The sequence below is a fragment of the Apis mellifera genome, linkage group LG5 (genome assembly GCF_003254395.2).
Source record: "Apis mellifera strain DH4 linkage group LG5, Amel_HAv3.1, whole genome shotgun sequence".
Lineage (NCBI taxonomy): Eukaryota > Metazoa > Arthropoda > Insecta > Hymenoptera > Apidae > Apis > Apis mellifera.
In genome coordinates this window covers 12,472,210-12,489,806 of record NC_037642.1, presented here as the reverse complement: position 1 = coordinate 12,489,806, position 17,597 = coordinate 12,472,210, and the positions used below count along the sequence as shown (strand labels likewise).

The 17,597-nt window shown below is 39.9% G+C and overlaps 1 protein-coding gene across 9 annotated transcripts in view; it reads right to left on the bottom strand.

The window, feature by feature from the left end:
- LOC408862 (prolyl 4-hydroxylase subunit alpha-2) overlaps nucleotides 1-17,597 on the bottom strand; it is a 323,379-nt gene that overhangs the window by 67,283 nt on the left and 238,499 nt on the right. For 4 of the 9 annotated variants that reach the window (XM_026440566.1, XM_026440565.1, XM_026440564.1 and 1 more), the window contains one exon: nucleotides 12,843-12,936. The exons of the other annotated variants lie outside the window; for them this stretch is intronic. The gene's annotated coding sequence lies outside the window, so the exon portion shown is untranslated. The remainder of the gene's footprint in view (nucleotides 1-12,842; nucleotides 12,937-17,597) is intronic. 9 annotated transcript variants of the gene reach the window in all.

Below are 17,597 nucleotides of genomic sequence, written 5' to 3'. Positions count from 1 at the left end.
TGCACGTGTCTATAGTTATGTGTGTTGTGTGTGTGGAATGTGTGTGTGAAGTGTGTGTGTAGAGTATGTGTGGAGTGTGTGTGGAGTGTGTGTGGAGTGTGTATGGAGTGTGTGGAGTGTGTGTGGAGTGTGTATGGAGTGTGTGTGGAGTGTGTGTGGAATGTGTGTGGAATGTGTGTGGAATGTGTGTGGAGTGTGTGTGGAGTGTGTGTGGAATGTGTGTGGAATGTGTGTGGAGTGTGTGTGGAGTGTGTGTGGAGTGTGTGTGGAATGTGTGTGGAATGTGTGTGGAATGTGTGTGGAATGTGTGTGGAGTGTGTGGAGTGTGTGTGGAGTGTGTGTAGAGTGTATATGCAGTGTGTGGAATGTGTGTGGAGTGTGTGGAGTGTGTGTGGAGTATGTGGAATGTATGTGGAGTGTGTGTGGAGTGTGTGTGGAGTATGTGGAATGTGTGTGGAGTGTGTGTGGAGTGTGTGTGGTGTGTGTGGAGTGTGTGTGGAGTGTGTGTGGTGTGTGTGGAGTGTGTGTGGAGTGTGTGGAGTATGTGTGGAGTGTGTGTAGAGTGTATGTGGAGTGTGTGCGTGCGTGCGTGCGTGCGTGCGTGCGTGCGTGCGAGAGAGAGAGAGAGAGAGAGAGAGAGAGAGAGAGAGAGAGAGAGAGAGAGAGAGAGAGAGAGAGAGAGAGAGAGAGAGAGAGAGAGAGAGAGAGAGAGAGAGAGAGAGAGAGAGAGAGTCTAATAAAAGTGTTTTCGCATAGTTGGAAAATATTTCGAACGGATCCGCGGTGGTAACGTGACGTGAGTGAAAAATTAGGTGAGGAGCAGGGGAAGAGAAGGAGGAGAAGGAGAATGTTTGCTAAGAACCCTTGTAATTTCTCGGCCGCGAAAACGATGGCCGCGTATTATTGCGCGATGCGTGGAGAATCGATGCTCGTGTTCGATGCTCGTACACGCGATCACGCGGAAAGGCATTGCGCTGCTGTGAATTTGGGCGCGAGTAATACACGAAGAAAAGAGGATAGAAACGCGCAAGCGGCGTTGTCCGAGTGCGCGGAGTTCTCGACTGGCACGGGAAAGGATCCCGGTTCGAAACCTCTTTCCTGTTCCCCTCTGTGAGCTCTACGAGAAATATTTTATGTATTTCGAGGAGTCGGGGAGAGAGAAGAAGAAATCGCATCGAAAATCGAAGGGAAATATATTATTATTGTATTATTGTAATCCACTTTCCCCGTATTTTTCGCGGAAAAACTCTGAAAATGATACGTAACGTAATAAGAGAGAAAAATGAATGAATATTATAAGAAAATTGGGGAAACTTGATTTTGATTTCTTTCTTCCTCTTAGAAAGGAAGAAAGGGAAGAAGAAATGTGAAATTCGAATAGGGGAAACTAAAATCGAATAAAAGTTTGTGTAAGGAAGAATAAGTTTCGAAAGGGATTCGCGAAATTCGAAATGTAAGAATATAAAAATAGATGAAGAGAGAAGTCCTTTCTTTGTTAGAACGCGGAGAATAAAGTTTCGAATTTTTGGGAGCGAATAAAAATTTACTTAAATACTTTTACACGTTCGATTTATTGTTATCGTTATTAAAATTATCGCGTTATTCGTATTTAAAATTTACATTCTCGATCCACCGATCGATTGAGAATCACTGATCCGCGGGGATAGTTTCGAATTAAGCGAATTAAAATTCACTTAAGAGCTTACGTTCAACTTGTTATTATTATTATTAAAATTATCGCATTATTCGTATTTAAAATTTATATTTTCGACCCACCGATCGATTGAGAACCACTGATCCGCGGGGATGATTTCGAATTTGGAAGCGAATTAAAATTCACTTAAGTGTTTACGTGTTCAACTTATTATTATTCATATTTAAAATTTATATTTTCGATCCATATGATTGAGAACCACTGATCCGCGAGGATAGTTTCGAATTTGAAGAAACGGAGAAACGAATAAAAACTAACTTAAGTATATTATATACTTAAGTACATTACTACACATACTATACACACGTGTTCAACTTGTTGTCGTTATTATTATTATTACTATTATTATTATTAAAATTATCGCATTGTTCGTATTTAAAATTTACTCTCTCGATCCGCGCTTGATTGAGAATCACTGATCCGCAGCGATAATTTCGAAGCGAATAAAAATTTACTCAAATATTTGCATCTTCAACTTACTATTATTATTATAATTAAAGCCTCTCTTTATTCGTATTTAAAATTTACACTCTCGATCCGCGCTTGATTGAGAATCACTGATCCGCAGCGATAGTTTCGAAGCGAATAAAAATTTACTCAAATACATTGCATCTTCAACTTACTGTTATTATTATAATTAAAGCCTCCCTTTATTCGTATTTAAAATTTACACTCTCGATCCGCGCGTGATTGAGAATCACTGATCCGCGGGGATAGTTTCGAAGCGAATAAAAATTTACTCAAATACATTGCATCTTCAACTTATTGTTATTATTATTATTATTATTAAAGCCTCCCTTTATTCGTATTTAAAATTTACACTCTCGATCCGCGCGTGATTGAGAATCACTGATCCGCAGGGATAGGATCGCGCGGATAGAATCGCAGAGAGAGAGAAGGGGGAAGGGGGAGAGAGAGAAGGGGGAAGGGGGAGAGAGAGAGAATCCTTGCTCACGGGGGGATACGGCGTATCGCGTGGGCCGCGTTCATTCCGGATTCATTCCGAAAATGAATTTTAGATCGAGCCTCGCGTAATTCCGGGGATACGACTGGTCGGCCCACGGTAAATAAATAAATAAGCAAACAAATGAATAAATAAGAGAGGGCGCGGGAGGAGAAGAGGGAGGGGGGAGATTTATTCGCCGATTTCGAAAGCTCGAATCCCGGGCTCCGCGATTTACGATCCCGTACGCGGGATTCTCAGGCTACCACCATTCAACCATTCTCGCCAAATCGGCCGCGAGGGGGGCAGGCAGTCGGCCGTTTACGAAATTGTGATAACGAGATTTGTATCCTGGTTCTATTCGCGTCTCTATTTAATCGGGAATCTGTACTCGTTTCGGATGCTTAAATTCCAAGTTTCAAGCGTAAAAATTACGAAGCTTCGTTTTATCCTCCTCCGCGAGATGATGGGATATCTATTATTATTTAAAGGATCTATTGGAATTTTCTTTTTCGATAGATTCGATTTTGGCTCGATCAAAAAATGTAAAATAAAGAGATGCATACGAAATTTTATATTTTGATTGTATTAAGCTAGGTTAGGTTCGATGAATATTAACGAAAAAAACGTGCGAACGTCCGTAAGTACAGATTTCCCCGGTGGTCGAAAAGCATAGGCGAGCGCAATCCAAAAACGTAAGCGAAATTTCCTCCAATTCCTCCAATTTCCGCAAAAAACCATTAGCCCATCTCCGGACGATATCCTCTTCGAGTTCCAAACCGTATCAACGTTTCGATCATCGACCGCCGATAAAACAGGCCGAGGCGAGGCTTTTTCGCAATGTCCAACCATTTAATCCCGCAAGATCAAGTTTCACGCGCTTAGTAATTAACAAATCCGCAACGCGCGGGGGGGGATTGGAAAACTGTTGTGCTCCGCCGGAAGCCGCGGATTCGATATCTAGAATATCGAGCCCCGGCTCTCGCAATTACCGAACTGTATATACGTTCCACGCCGTATCGTGGCTTATTACATTAAACAAGCCGCGCAGCAAGTAATTGTTCCGGTAATAACAGCCCCGGCAAACACACAGGGGAACAAGGAAGAGGGAGGGAGGGAGAGAAAGAGAGAGGCGTGCAGCATTAATAATTTGGCGAATAACAACGCGGCCCCCACGAGCGTCATATTTTCGTGACGGCCCTTTGTTCCTCGGTTTTGGAATCTAGAGCACGCCGATGTCACTTCGCCGCAATTACCGGGCCAAAAGTAACAAACGACTGGATGCTGGCTTAATCTCTCTCTCTCTCTCTCTCTCGGGTCCTCGTTGCCTCTGACAAATTTTGTATCGCGTTACTCGTCCGGGATAAAACCGGGAGAAAGCGTTTGTTGTATGCGAATATTTCTTTTTTTTTAGGGGACGAGCACGAAGAAAGATAATTCTCGTCTCATGGTTGTCGAAATTTTCAGTTTTCGGAACGTGGAAGAGATAAGAATAATTTTGTACCCAAGAGGGAAAATAATTCTTGTCGCTCGTAAATGTCGAAATTTTTGCCATTATTGGAGCTATGTGAATAAGGAAAAAGATAAAGAAAACAAAAAAAAAAAAAAAGAAAAATAAGTCTATTTTATTTTCGAGTCGATCTCGAGGAGAGATGCCAGTGTATCGTATCCCTCGACGAGAAGAAACGGAGAGGAACGGAGATTTCAATTCGCAAAAAAAAAAAAAAAACGGGTAGCATTCGATGTACACAAAGCGGAGAAGAAAGAAAGAAGGAGAGGAGAGGGGTATTCCCGGCGAATATCAATTTAAAACCACTTTTCGACGCATCCCTCGAATTGCTTACACGTACGCCGTGTTGTTTGTAATCCCCTTCCACCAGCCGCTCGGCCCAGGCTGTTGCTTTATCATTTCCTTCCTTCCGTGCACACCACTCTCTCTCCCTCGTCGCCGTCCAATTTGTCTCTGTGCACACCGGTATTATGCGTGCTGCATAATGCACTGTGCCGCACGATGAACCTGCGCGCGCATGCGCGCACCCACCCCTCTCTCTAAGATGCCAAAGAGTGGGGGGGACACGCGTTGTACGTCGTCGAGATGTATCTGGCATAGAAGACGAGCGACGATTCGCGAGATGCTAAAAGATTCGACAGGTCTGGATTACGCGATCGAAACGCGCTTCCAGTCGAGGAATTCGTACCTCGTTTCTCTCCACCTCTTCTTTTTAAGGAGGGAGGGAGATATCAAAGTTGAAATATTTTCAAAACAGAGATTGTACGGAGTGAATATATCATCAATGCTTCGATTCTTTTTCCATTTTCACAGCAAATTTCGTAATGATTCGTGATGGATTTTAATTCTTTTCTTTCTTGGAATAGTTTTAATTTAAAGAGAGAGAGAAAAAAAGAGAATTGAACGTACTGTTCACTGGTGGAAAGAAATTTCGCGCGAGGAATAGGGATTTGATTGGTTAATTTGGAACACATTTATTTTTACAATCAAAAGAATCTAAATCTCGATTAAACGCAGAATTCTAACGTATCGATATAATTTGTAATGATAGTTTAACTTATAAATCATATACGAATAATCTAAACACACGGTATAGATAGTTTCGAAAATATTTCCTAACATAACTTTATGAAAATGAAAATAACGATTTTGAATTTTCAAATTACAGCTCTTCCATTTATTACCGTAAGTTTGTGGTGTCAGGATTGTCAACAAAACGTTTGAAGGACTTTTGTTGCCGTTTTGCGAGACTTTTTTTCAGCGGTTAATAATCGTTCACTGAAGTGGAAAGAAACGCCTACTTTCACACACATACTTGTTTCTATCGGTATTTGTCATATATCTAACCTCGATGCGTAACTAACTAGATATAGAATCCAGAATATTTTAACTATATAATATAAAATGCATAGACTAATTTACGATTTTTAACGATAATTTAATTTATAAATGTAATTTTATAATCGAATATAATGTATACGAATATTATAAAATTAAAATTAAACTAGATATATTAATTACATTAGACTTTGAACATTCGAATTATAACTTTTCTACCACTATGTGTGGTGTCAGGATTACCAACCGGACATTGAAAAAGTAACTGGTTAAAAATATTTATTCGTACCTATTATAGTCAATCCTCTTTTCATATAATCTTTACGATTATTCGCAATTATTATTACATTTTGAACGATAATCATTCGTGACTTGGACTATTAAATTTTCCTCAACAACAAAACATCTAAATCCCTCCTGTCGTTCTTTCCATCAACATTGAACGGTATCAATAATACGTCTCTTCCTAAGAAACGGAATTCCTATAGAACGAAAATCCCGAATTCGATTAGGCAGGAACGATGAAAGGAGGAGGAGATGGTCGACGTACAATTGGGAAAAAATCGATGACGCCTCTCCCCCCTCCCCTTCCCTTTCTCGATACGGGGGCGAGTTAAATCCAGTATCGGGACGTATGACACGCGGCGTATCGAGTTAAACGCGGCGTACAGCGATGCGTGACGGCCGACTAATTTATTCAGAAGCGTCATAATTGCGATATCGCGGGGGCTGGCGTTGCGGATTACCGCAAACGGAGTCTGCACGCGGGGGCTGAAATTGCAGAACCGGTAGAGGGAGCCACCGTGCGCGGAGTGTGAAAATCGAAAACTGCCACCGTGTGTAATGCATGGAAATGCTAATTTCGCGATTCGCAACCTGTCGTTCGCCATTTATAATCCCATCGAATTCCGCGGGATCATCCTCGCGCGTGATTTAGTTGTTCGTTCCTTCGTTTATTTTTATTTTTTTTTTTTCATTTTTTTTATTCTCCTTTCCCTCCTTTTTTCTTTTTTCTTTTTTTTTTCGACGGTGATTTTAACGAGTAAATTCACAACTACTTCCCTCTTCTTTTTTCCCCTTTTTTCATTCCCTCCCTCCATTTTTTTTATTTTTTTTAATTTGTTTGGAAGGACATTTTTGTTTTTCACGTACCAACGATTCGTTGCCTTTTAACAGATCTACCGTGATGTAATCTGCGCGGCAGTTCGTTTTTTCCTTTATTTTCCTTTTTTTCTTCTCGTCCCTCTCTCTCTCTCTCTCTCTCTGTTTTTCGTTTCAATTTTGCACCGTTTGTTTTGGTTTATTTTTTTCACGCGTTTCCGGAGAGGGGATCGTTTACAGAATGCGCATCATGCAAAATCTGACTCCGTCGTCTCGAAAAATCGTCTTCCACTCTAATTTCTCCCAATTTCTCCATAATCACGCAAAAATTGGAAAAATTCGTTTTCCATTCGGATCGTTTCGAAAACGCGTGCTCGAAACCTTGACTTCGACGATTTCGAGAAATAGGATAAAAAAAAAAAATTTTTAAATTCGCCGATTCGCTTATGAATTCTCGTGAAACCGTCCGACTTCTCGAGTTAACAGCGGGGGTCTCATCAGAGAGGCATGAACCGTTCCGGAAGCAATCGGGCATCCGCCGGTAGCCTGTTTGTAATTGGACTGCGGAGCATCGAGGCAATTAGGCCTCAGACGTTTCACTTCCATCACGTTCGGTTAACGTTGAATGTTCAATTACACTTGCGCTCGTATTGCACGCAGCAAAAAAAAAAAAAGGAAAAAAATCGATTAATTACATCGACGTATGAGAACAAAGAGACATTTAACTTGAATAATTGTTGTTTTTGGTTTTTACGAAGAAAAGGTTAAATATGTGATAATATCGTAAAGAACGATCTCGGAGATCGAGTCCTATTATACAGCGTGAATCGTGAAAGAATGGATCGTATACGATATACCATATACGTTAAATACAGAGTCCAGTTATAAATGCAATCGAGAATTTATAGGCTGAAATAGGGCGAAAAATTAAATAAATTTCAAATATCTTCAAAGCGAGAAAAAAAATCGAGTGTAATTTTACAAAATCACTGGTTCACTGGTGATGGAACAGAGACGAGCGGGAGAAATTATTACCACGTGGTCCAACGAAGTATTAATGTTGAATAACACCGCAAATACACGAAGCGCTCGAATACTTTTCTAACCTTAACCGTGCGTGTATATAATAATTATTGCATAGATTGAATCGTTTTCAAATTTTTGCCAACATAATCTTAATATTTCTCTTCTGCTATACTCTTCTCGTTATTTCAAACAACATTTCTTTAACATATATATATATATATATATTTCGTTTGTCAAAAATTGTAAACGTAAGCGTTTCGTTACCTACTGTTGGTACAGTCACACATTTTAACAAGTTTTGCGCGGATCGTAATACGTTTATTAATAGAATATTTTATTATCGACGTAGCGGTTCAGGTGTGATCGTATTTCAAAGCCGAAGTGTACACAAGCCTTTATATATCTTTTACGAGGATCGTAATACGTTTCTTAGTAGAATATTATAGAAAATTTTGTTATCAACTGTAATAATTCCCGTGTATTTCAAAGTTAATACGTTGTTACGCGAAAATTTTGTTGCACCACCGCATAAATCGATGAATCATTTTGCTTACGTAATCTTGAAATTCCCCTCTTAAACAAGTTTCTTTAATAACATATATACATTTCATCAAAAATTGCAAATATGAATACCGTTCGAATACCTTCATTACCATAAAATATTATATAGGTGGTAATTCGATTAACGTGGAAATTCTATTTATTTCACGTATATAAAAACCAGTATCGAATACTGGTTACAACGTAAAATTGTTAAGAATAAACTCAGCAATACACGTGTAAAATGAGCGAGGCATTTAATAATATTCGAATAATTGTTATTTGAAAGAAAACGTGTCAAACCAAACATTGCACCGTCGGTAATTCGATGTGGAAGTTCATACGCACATTTATCGCGCGTAATATAAAAATGATGGAATACTATTAATTACATCGACTGGATGGTAAGAAACACGGCAATGTACACGACAAGTAACGTAACGGTGAGCGAGGCATATAAAATACTTAAATAATTGTTGTTATTGGAGGAAAATGTATCGTAAATATTGTCGGTAACGTTCGATCAACGTGGACGGTAAGAACAAACTGAACGATATGTGTGGAATAAGCCATTTAAAACGGATTATTTAAATATTTGAATATCGATTGTTATTGGATATTGGAAAAGAATGTGTCAGACCAAACGCGTATTTATATCTCGTTATATAAATTTGTTAATTCATTTTAAATACAAATAAACGCGTACACAGATATATAAAAAGATCGTACGAAATTCAAATATTATTTAAGATTTAAGAAAATTCACCGAAAACTGTCAAAAGAAAATATTTTACTTTATTAATAATTATTACAAAAAAATTCGAATCATGTCCAAACTTAAAAATTGAAAAAAAAAAATCTCTCCAATACACGTATATATATAAAAAGATCGAAAGTGCGAAATTCAATTATTTAAAATTCACCGATAAAAAAGGAATCTACTTTACTTCACAATTATCGTGTAAAATTCACGTTCACGCACGCGCGAGAAAGAATTGAAATTTAAAAATTTAAAGGAAAGAAAAGGAAACAAAAATCCCTCCCTCGAACTCGCGAAGTGCAATCGTCGTCTCTTCGAGAGAGAAAGGGAAGAGGGGAGAAGAAAAGGGGGAAAAAATTCCTGTCGCCCAAACCTTTCGAAATTATACTTCACAAACAGGGTTCCCCCCCGATCCGCACCCTTTCCATGCACCAACGCTCGATAATAATTCATATCGCGTACCCACCACTCCCCTCGCTTTTATCACGTTGCCCTTCCTTCCTTCCTTCCTTTCCTCCCCCGCGAAATGCGAAAACTGGAAGAAACACAAGAAACACGCACACACACACACACACACACATAGGGGGATGAGCAAGGGGATGAAAGAAGGAAGCGGAAGCCGCGCGGCTTTTGTGTCCACCGTTGCTCGTACGCGAAAACAACTGTGCGTCTTCGACCGTTTCAACCGTCCCTTTCTCTCCGTCCTTCTCTATCTCTATCTCTCTCTCTATCCTTTCCCCCACTCCGTCGCTTCTCTCGTTCCAGCGTTGCAACAACTCGTCGCGTCCCAACCGTCCTGAAGTTGGACGGCGGTTTTTTTCACGACGACTAGCGGTTTTTCAGTGCGCGCTTTGTGCGCGCGTTTCTCCACCACTGCCGCGGCAGGATTTGTTCCCGACGTTGGTAATTTCTGCTTTGCCTTTTGTTTTTTTTTTCCTCCGCTCCTTTATTTTTTTTCTCCATTTATTCGCTTCGATTCTCTTCTTCGCTCTTCGCTCGTTACCGATTTTCGAATTTTCAATTTCGCGGTTATGGTTATGGAGAGAGAGAGAGAGAGAGAGGTAATTTTCATGAAGATGTAAGGATGGATTTTGGGAGATTGGAGGAGAGTTTAGGCTAAGTAAGTGTGCTGGGATGGAATTGAACGGGAGGGGAATTTTCGGAAGTGAAAATAAAAATATTGTGATTACAGGTTACGCGCGCGGGATTTCGACGATATATCGATCGTTCTTTTTCCCTCGATTTTTTCGCGAAAAAAATGTTTAGTTTTTGATCAACTGTACATTTGGATAATGAAAAATTCTATGTTTAAACACTGGACATTTTCACAGATATATATATATATATATACATTTGATAGAAAATTGATTAATTTTTGTTTGAAATATTTTTTTTTTTTTTTTTTTACCCTGTCGGAAACACTTGAAAAATGGATATCGTTAAAGCGATATGTGCATTCTCCATTCCTCTGAAAAAAAAAAAAAAAGGAAAAAAAAATACGCAATGAAACACGAATTCGATTAAAAACAATTTGAACAATTGAAAAATCTACGATTGGATTAAGAGACACACACACGTATATATGTATGTATATATATTTAAAAATGATAAATTTCGTCGTGTGTTCGATCAATAAAAAACACCAGTCATCATCGTTTGTTTATCTTTATAGCGACGCGAGAGAAGGACGGGATCGTGACGGCAATAAAGTCAGCGTCGGTGTATAAAACGTCGGTGAAATTTAATAAGCCGAGTTAAGAACATTTCTACACACGCGGCACGGTATTCGCAGAGTCAACGTTGAAAACGAGGAAGATCCACGGAGGCTTTAATATCAGCCTCCTTTATCCCACGGCACAAAACAGTCTTATAAAGCCACCAACGGAATACCCAAAATAATCTTTCGTCACACAGTTCTCCCCCCCCCCCCTTCTTTTTCTCGATTTCTTCTCCTCCAATGAAAAGGAACTTCCCCCTCCATGTTTGTTTTCTTCAACTATTCGAAGTTCGTGAAAAAAAGAACACTCGTAAAAATCTTTAAGTATATATATATATATATATCACAATTCGAATGCAAAAGGATATATTTCATTCGTAGAAATCTTTAAGTATAAATATATATAAGTGTAAAGCGTGGTTATATTGTCAGCGAGACGTGCAAGGATTCTCTTATCTCCTCTCTCTGTTCCATGCTTCTCGATCGAAAAAAAAAAAAAAATTCATTTCCATCAAAAACATATTTTCGTTTTCAAACTTCTCACAATCGATGATTTTGAAACGGCCACGTGAAAATCATTTTCAGTAAACAACCGTATTTTTCGAACGATTCTCCAATAATTACGGTTATACGGTAAGTCTGGATAAAAATAGACCCTCTTTGTTACTTTTACTCGCTGACATTTTCGACGACGCGTCCCCCTGACATTTCTCGATTTACCGAGTCGACCTCGAGGCAGACATAACGAGACGCGCGATCGAGGCATCCTTTAAACCAATTGCAAGCAAGGATCGTCTTCTCTCCCTCCACCCCGCGCCCCCTCTTCTCTCTTTGTTTTTCACTATTCGTCAATCGGTGAAACGGGAGGCTCATAAATGCAATGTTAGGGAGCGTAAAAATAAGATGGAAGGAGGATGAAAAATAACGAGATAGATGGCAGCACCGATGAGTAATACCATTCTTGCCGTGGAATATGTATATACGACACGATACATCATGGCCGAATTTTCGAGATTGCAACTCGAACGGTCTTTCTAAAGACCTTTGGGAATCGCATCGATGGCTTTAACAGCCCCCCTTCCCCTCTTCCCGCTCTCTCCTTCACGAAACGCGAAAGGGAAGTCTTTAAACGTGATTGCTTGCCCGTCATATTCGTTCTCGCATACGTTATGCGCCTTACAACGGGAAAGAAATTCAATTTCACGGGAAGGGAGTTTTCGCGAGTATCGACGAGAAACGGGGGGAAAAGGAGGATCGTCGTCAAAATTTTTCCGGATTGAAATTTTATTATACAATCGATTAAACGTTCCAAGTGTTCGTTTGATACGTTTTTTTTTTTCGATAATATCATTGGTTGGCACTTAAAGTCTATAACAAGATAGAAGATCGTTGAAAAACTCGCACTTCTTCTAACCTACACGGGTTAGTTACCGTCGATATAATAGCATCACGTAACGTTCGTCCGTGACGTTCGTCCATGCTCGAAACGCGCACTACGCATGCGTGAAGACTACTCGCGTGCCTCGTCTCCTATCTTCTTTTACTTTCGAACGATCATCGTTATTCGCGCGGATATTATTATTATCGTTATTATTACACATATCGTCGATATGTATTGTTATACGTATCGCCAATTAGAAATGAATAAAATTTCAATTAAAGGGAGAAGAAAGATTGGATAAGGGCAACGTCCGATATCTGTCGCTCAACCGCATCGATCTCCCTCCCCTCCCTTTCCGCCGATTCTATTAGCGTCATCGCGTGCAAACGCGCAAAATTTGTTTCTCGGCTAATTAATCCGATTATACAGGATGGAAATTTATTTTTCGTCGCTGCGAAATGCGGCCCAGATATCTCTGTCAAACCGAGGCAAACTGAATCGAGATCCTGGGGAAGGAGGGGAGAGGAAGAGATGGATCGAGAGAACGACTTTTATGAGCAAAACAAACAACCGAGGGTCGAGATATCTCTCTCTCTCTCTTGCTCGCTCGCTCGCTCGCTCGGTCTCGCTCTCTCTTCGTGGAATTAGAATTCACGTGTTCTCATCCACTCGATTTCGAGGACGGGACAAATTTTCGACGGATTCGATGAAAGGATTTTGATTTTAAATGTTAGAAACTTGTTAACGCAGAAAATAAGACGTTACGTTTCGAAGGATCGTCTCGAAATTTCTTTCCCCGATCGAATTATTACCTCCTTAATTGCCTCGCGATGTATCCGGCGTGTAACTTGGCCTTCGGTCCAAGAAGGGGGGGAGGGGAGAAGAGTCACGATGCAGCTCGAGGATCTGGAAGAAAGTAGAAAAAAAAAAGGAAGCGTTAAGAAACAATGGTTGAATTAAAGAAACCATCGACGAAAGATAAATATTCCCGTGTTGACGACCGTTGTGTACGACTCTGTATATATGTATGTGTGCGTGTACGTGTGTCCTCTGTGTTCTACATAGAATATAGAGCACGCGCCGTAAGAGAAATTCGATTCGAAGACCAACATCGCAACATCTTTTCGCCTGATGGCATCAATCTCCACAATCTCCTCCCCCCCCTCCACCAACCCATCTCCCCTCCCCCTTTTTAATATTTCCACATCTTTCTCAGCCGTGCATACCCGGCAATTACCCCCCGAGCTCGCGATTCCATAAAATTTTCCACCATTATTTCCTTCGTCGCTCTTTGTTCCCCCTCCCCCCTCCCTCCCAGCGACCCAGCGACGCCATTCCTGCCCCGTCTTCTCCTTCGCCCCCTTCTTCCAATCTCTCATTGTTTCTTTCGCTCGCTTCTTCTGCCCGTTTCTTAATTTTCTTTCTCTCTCTCTCTCTTCTCCGTCTTCCTTCCTTCCCTTTGCCTTTTGCTTTACGGCGCACAGCGCAAGCGTCTCTCTTTCCTATGCCGTTCCTTTGATCTTTTCCTCCGTTTTTACTTAACTTTTTAAATTTTAACGTTTTCGAATTTTTTTTTTTTTTTTTTTTTTATTTGAGATTCGTACAAATAGATGATTATCGAAAATAACGCAAGTGAATTGATTCGATAGATTATTGTATTTTTTTTTTTTTTGCGTCCCTCAACGCGATTTATCACGTTCATTACCCACTTTTTCGTCGCCGCTTCTCCATTTATTTTCGAGTTCGTTCGCAGAAAAAAATCTTCCCCCATTTTTGCCATCGTAATTAACGTAGGAAAAAAGGTGGGAGACACCAATTTATTTCCCCGCATTGTACAGAGGAAATATCCAATTTAAAGGAAAAATACCCGCCCCAAACAGTTCAGAGTCAAGAATAAATACGTAATATAGAACGGGTGAATGAAAGGGGGGATGATAATTAAACATTCTCGAAATTGATAATAAAAATACGATTCATTCAAGATAGTTGAAAAAAAAAAATAATTTAAAAATGAACTTAGTTCAATTGAACGAAATTACTCGTTGAAATGCGACATTTATCCATTTTTTCGTGCAACTTTAAATTTAAATTTAAGGGTTTATTTAATTCAAATTCGTTCGTTTCGAGAATAATTCAAAAAAATGTTTATCAAAACGCGTCGTTATAATCGTAGTTTTAATCCAAAAATTGAAAAAGTAAGTTAAAGTTAAAAATAAAGTTGCTTCGAGTGATTAACGATAACATTTCGTATAACTCGTTAACAATTATTTACGGATTTATTATTATCGTTTTATTTAAAAACGATAATATATCGAAGCGACTTTATTAAATTTTGCCCATTCGCTGTTCCCGTGATGTTATTTTACACTCTTTCCCCCCCCCCCCTCCTGCCGCCGCCCTCCCCCTCCCCCTCCACCATGAATAAAAGAGTGGCCGTGACATTTTTCAAAAGCCCGCAATCAACGCGGAAAGCTTTTGAAAAGCTCGGGGAATCCTCGCGAATATAATAGTTCGTCAGAGAAGTTCGACAAAGGGGGTATAAGAAATCGAGGAGAACGATCCGTGGTCCAGTATCTTTTCAGATTCGACTAAAACTCGGCAATGAAAATTTTCGAGTAATTTAAAATTCCCGCCACGGGGGAAAATCCGTCTCGTTGAGCGGCGACGGCGAGAATGCCCACTTTCGTTCGACCATTCCGAGCATAATCCGCCTTAACTTTTTCCAACGTTGGAATGAACAGTTTGGGGAGAACGATGCGGCTCAGGTTTCTCTCTAGACCGAGGGAGGGAAGGGCGAAGAGAGAGAGAGGGGTTTCAACCGGTTAAAACCTGGCGAATCCGGTAAACAAAACGGGGCCCTCCCTTTTCCGCGTCTTACCAACTCCACAAGCTTATTTTAAGACAATACTCGAGCCCAGCAAATATTCATAGAAATTTTCGGACGGACGCTCCTCTTTACGCCGTTTTAAACGCCACTACTTTCCCTCGAGAGGGAATTCGCGTTATTGCGCATATCCTTCTTTCCTTCTCTCTTCTACTCTTCCTACCGCGTACATATATTCACGCAAGATTCGTTCGACGATTTTCTTCTTTATTATTTCTTTCTGTTCGATTTACTGTTCGGATTAAAGCTCGCATTGTTTCACGATCTCTTTCCCCAACAGTTCTCGAGACTTGTATCCCCACGCAGGGAGCAACGGATTGTAGAAAATTTGAACGATAGATTCGTTCGTCCGAGACTCGACTCGTATCCCTCTACCGTTTCTTTCCTCGAACTACTAAACGTCGCCCGCTCGCGTGTAGGAATATCGCAAAAAACAAGCCACGGCGGTATCGAATTTCACGCTACGCGAGACTCGACTCTTTTCCTTCTTCAGGCGCAAATGTTTTGTATATACAATCGCGAATCGTCGAACAGGATGGAATTTAAGCCGCGAATATATATATATAATAAGCCGGAAGATTCTCGAGGAAAAACGGTGTTTCATATGCGCTAATCTAATATTTACCGAAGTTGGTGGGATCCGGGAGAGGCGGGGCAAAGAGAATATTAAAATGCCTCGTCGTCGTTCCACGATCTCTCGCCGACTCGTGTTCGTTGCGTGCGCGCGCGCCGCGACTTTGCTCGCTTTTTACGCGTGGGACACGGATACGCGAATTATAATTAATTGCCTTCGTACAGGGCAAAGTGAATTTTCGCTATCGAGTTTATCTATTTTCCTCTGAATTTCTATTTTCTCATTCTTTTTGAAACACACGTTTTTTAAAATCCGATTCGACGGATGGTCATCGCAATTTGTTGCTAAAATATTAATCGCTTCGAATTCATAAAAATTCTTGATTCGAACCGCCTTGTTAAATTTTTTTGCACGACGTACAATTGTTTACAATTATTTTTACCTGAAAATTTCCGATACAGAATTGATTCTTAATTCTATTCCATTCTTCGAAATTGAGGCACTATATTTTTTCATAGATACTCTACGATCTCTAATATTGAATACGCGAAATAAATAAATTCTTTTCAGAATTCTTTCTGGTCGACGAAACATCATATGCCAATTCCTTGCAAATTTTCGACAAATTTTACCTCCAACTGGATATTTTTGCTCTAAATGGGATTCGAATAATAATATTTCTCCCGACGAGAAAAATTACAGAGAGCAACAAGATTTTCCTTTAAACGGAGAACGGGGGGGGAAAATGATTGTTGTGTATTGCATTACAACACGCGTGCAGGCAACATTTCGTTTCCAATTGTATAATTGACAAATATGCGAAATATCCCCCCCCCCCCTCCTCGTTTGCGAGATATTTATCAAACGGACGCATCGCTGTTAATTTTTTTTTATCGCGGCAAAAAAGCAAATAAAATATTTGGAACGAAATACAAATGTGGTAATTACTCTATGCAGGAAAATTCTGGACGGAGAGGGGGAGAGAGGGGAAATCGTCCTTGCGTGTTGATAAAATTTATCGTCCTGCGCGCGAAACCAATGGAGTTTTTTTTTTTTTTTTTTTTTTTTTTTTTTTCCCCCGATGGTAAACGTGTTACTCTATCGAGGGCAGCATCGTCCGCTATCTCGACGGGACGAATAATTAAAGCGCGTTTTTCAGCAGCTGGATGGTAATTAACGAAAACTTCAAACGGCGACAAAAACAGCGAAAAATAATGGCGGGTTGCGTGCCTCGCGTGTACCTCTGTGCTCGTGGTATGAAAAATACGCGTAAACGAGGGACAAGCATCATCACGTACGCGCTACGTATTCTCTTCTCTCTCTCTCCGAGGATAAAGAATTGCCGAGATAATATTTTTCTACGGTTAGGTGGATTATTCAGTTTTTTGTAATTGCACTCTCGAATTAATCGTACGTTTCGAAGTGTATGACGACACGAATGCATTCGGGTAAAGAAAACTCTCGGTTTTTAGTTACGCTCGCGCAATTAATCAATTATCTTATTTTAAATAGATACACGAGACGTATTATTTTTATGAAAAAAGGAAAAAAGATATGTAAGATCGTGGCAAAACGATGATGATATATTTGGTACGTAAAAATACATAAAAATATATATTTTTATTTTTAAATAATTTTCCACAACGTTCGATTCATCATGTTCTCGTAGCATACGAATCCTATTCTAATCTATCGATATAACGATTGTAATGAAAATTTTATTTATTTCTCTCAATTTATAAATGTAATTTCGTAATACGAATAAAACACACTATCGATCATTTTTAAAATATTTCACTTTTCAGTCTTGGATAATTTTTACGATTTTGAATATTCAACAACTGTTCCACTATTGTGTAGCGTCCGGTGTCGGGATTGTCAACAAGGCAAAGTCCGAAGCTGAGATAATTCGCTCGCTCGTTAATTAAAATCCGCGCGAATTTGTACAGAAATATATAAAGCACGAAGGAAGCGACGGAGGAAAACAGGCGAAAACACAAACACGGGATATTTATCGCGAGAATTCCGCTCACGCGCCTCGAATCACTGCTTTTCCACGCTTTCGATGCGATATTTCCTTAACCCTCCCCCCACTGCGCCGATTTCCCT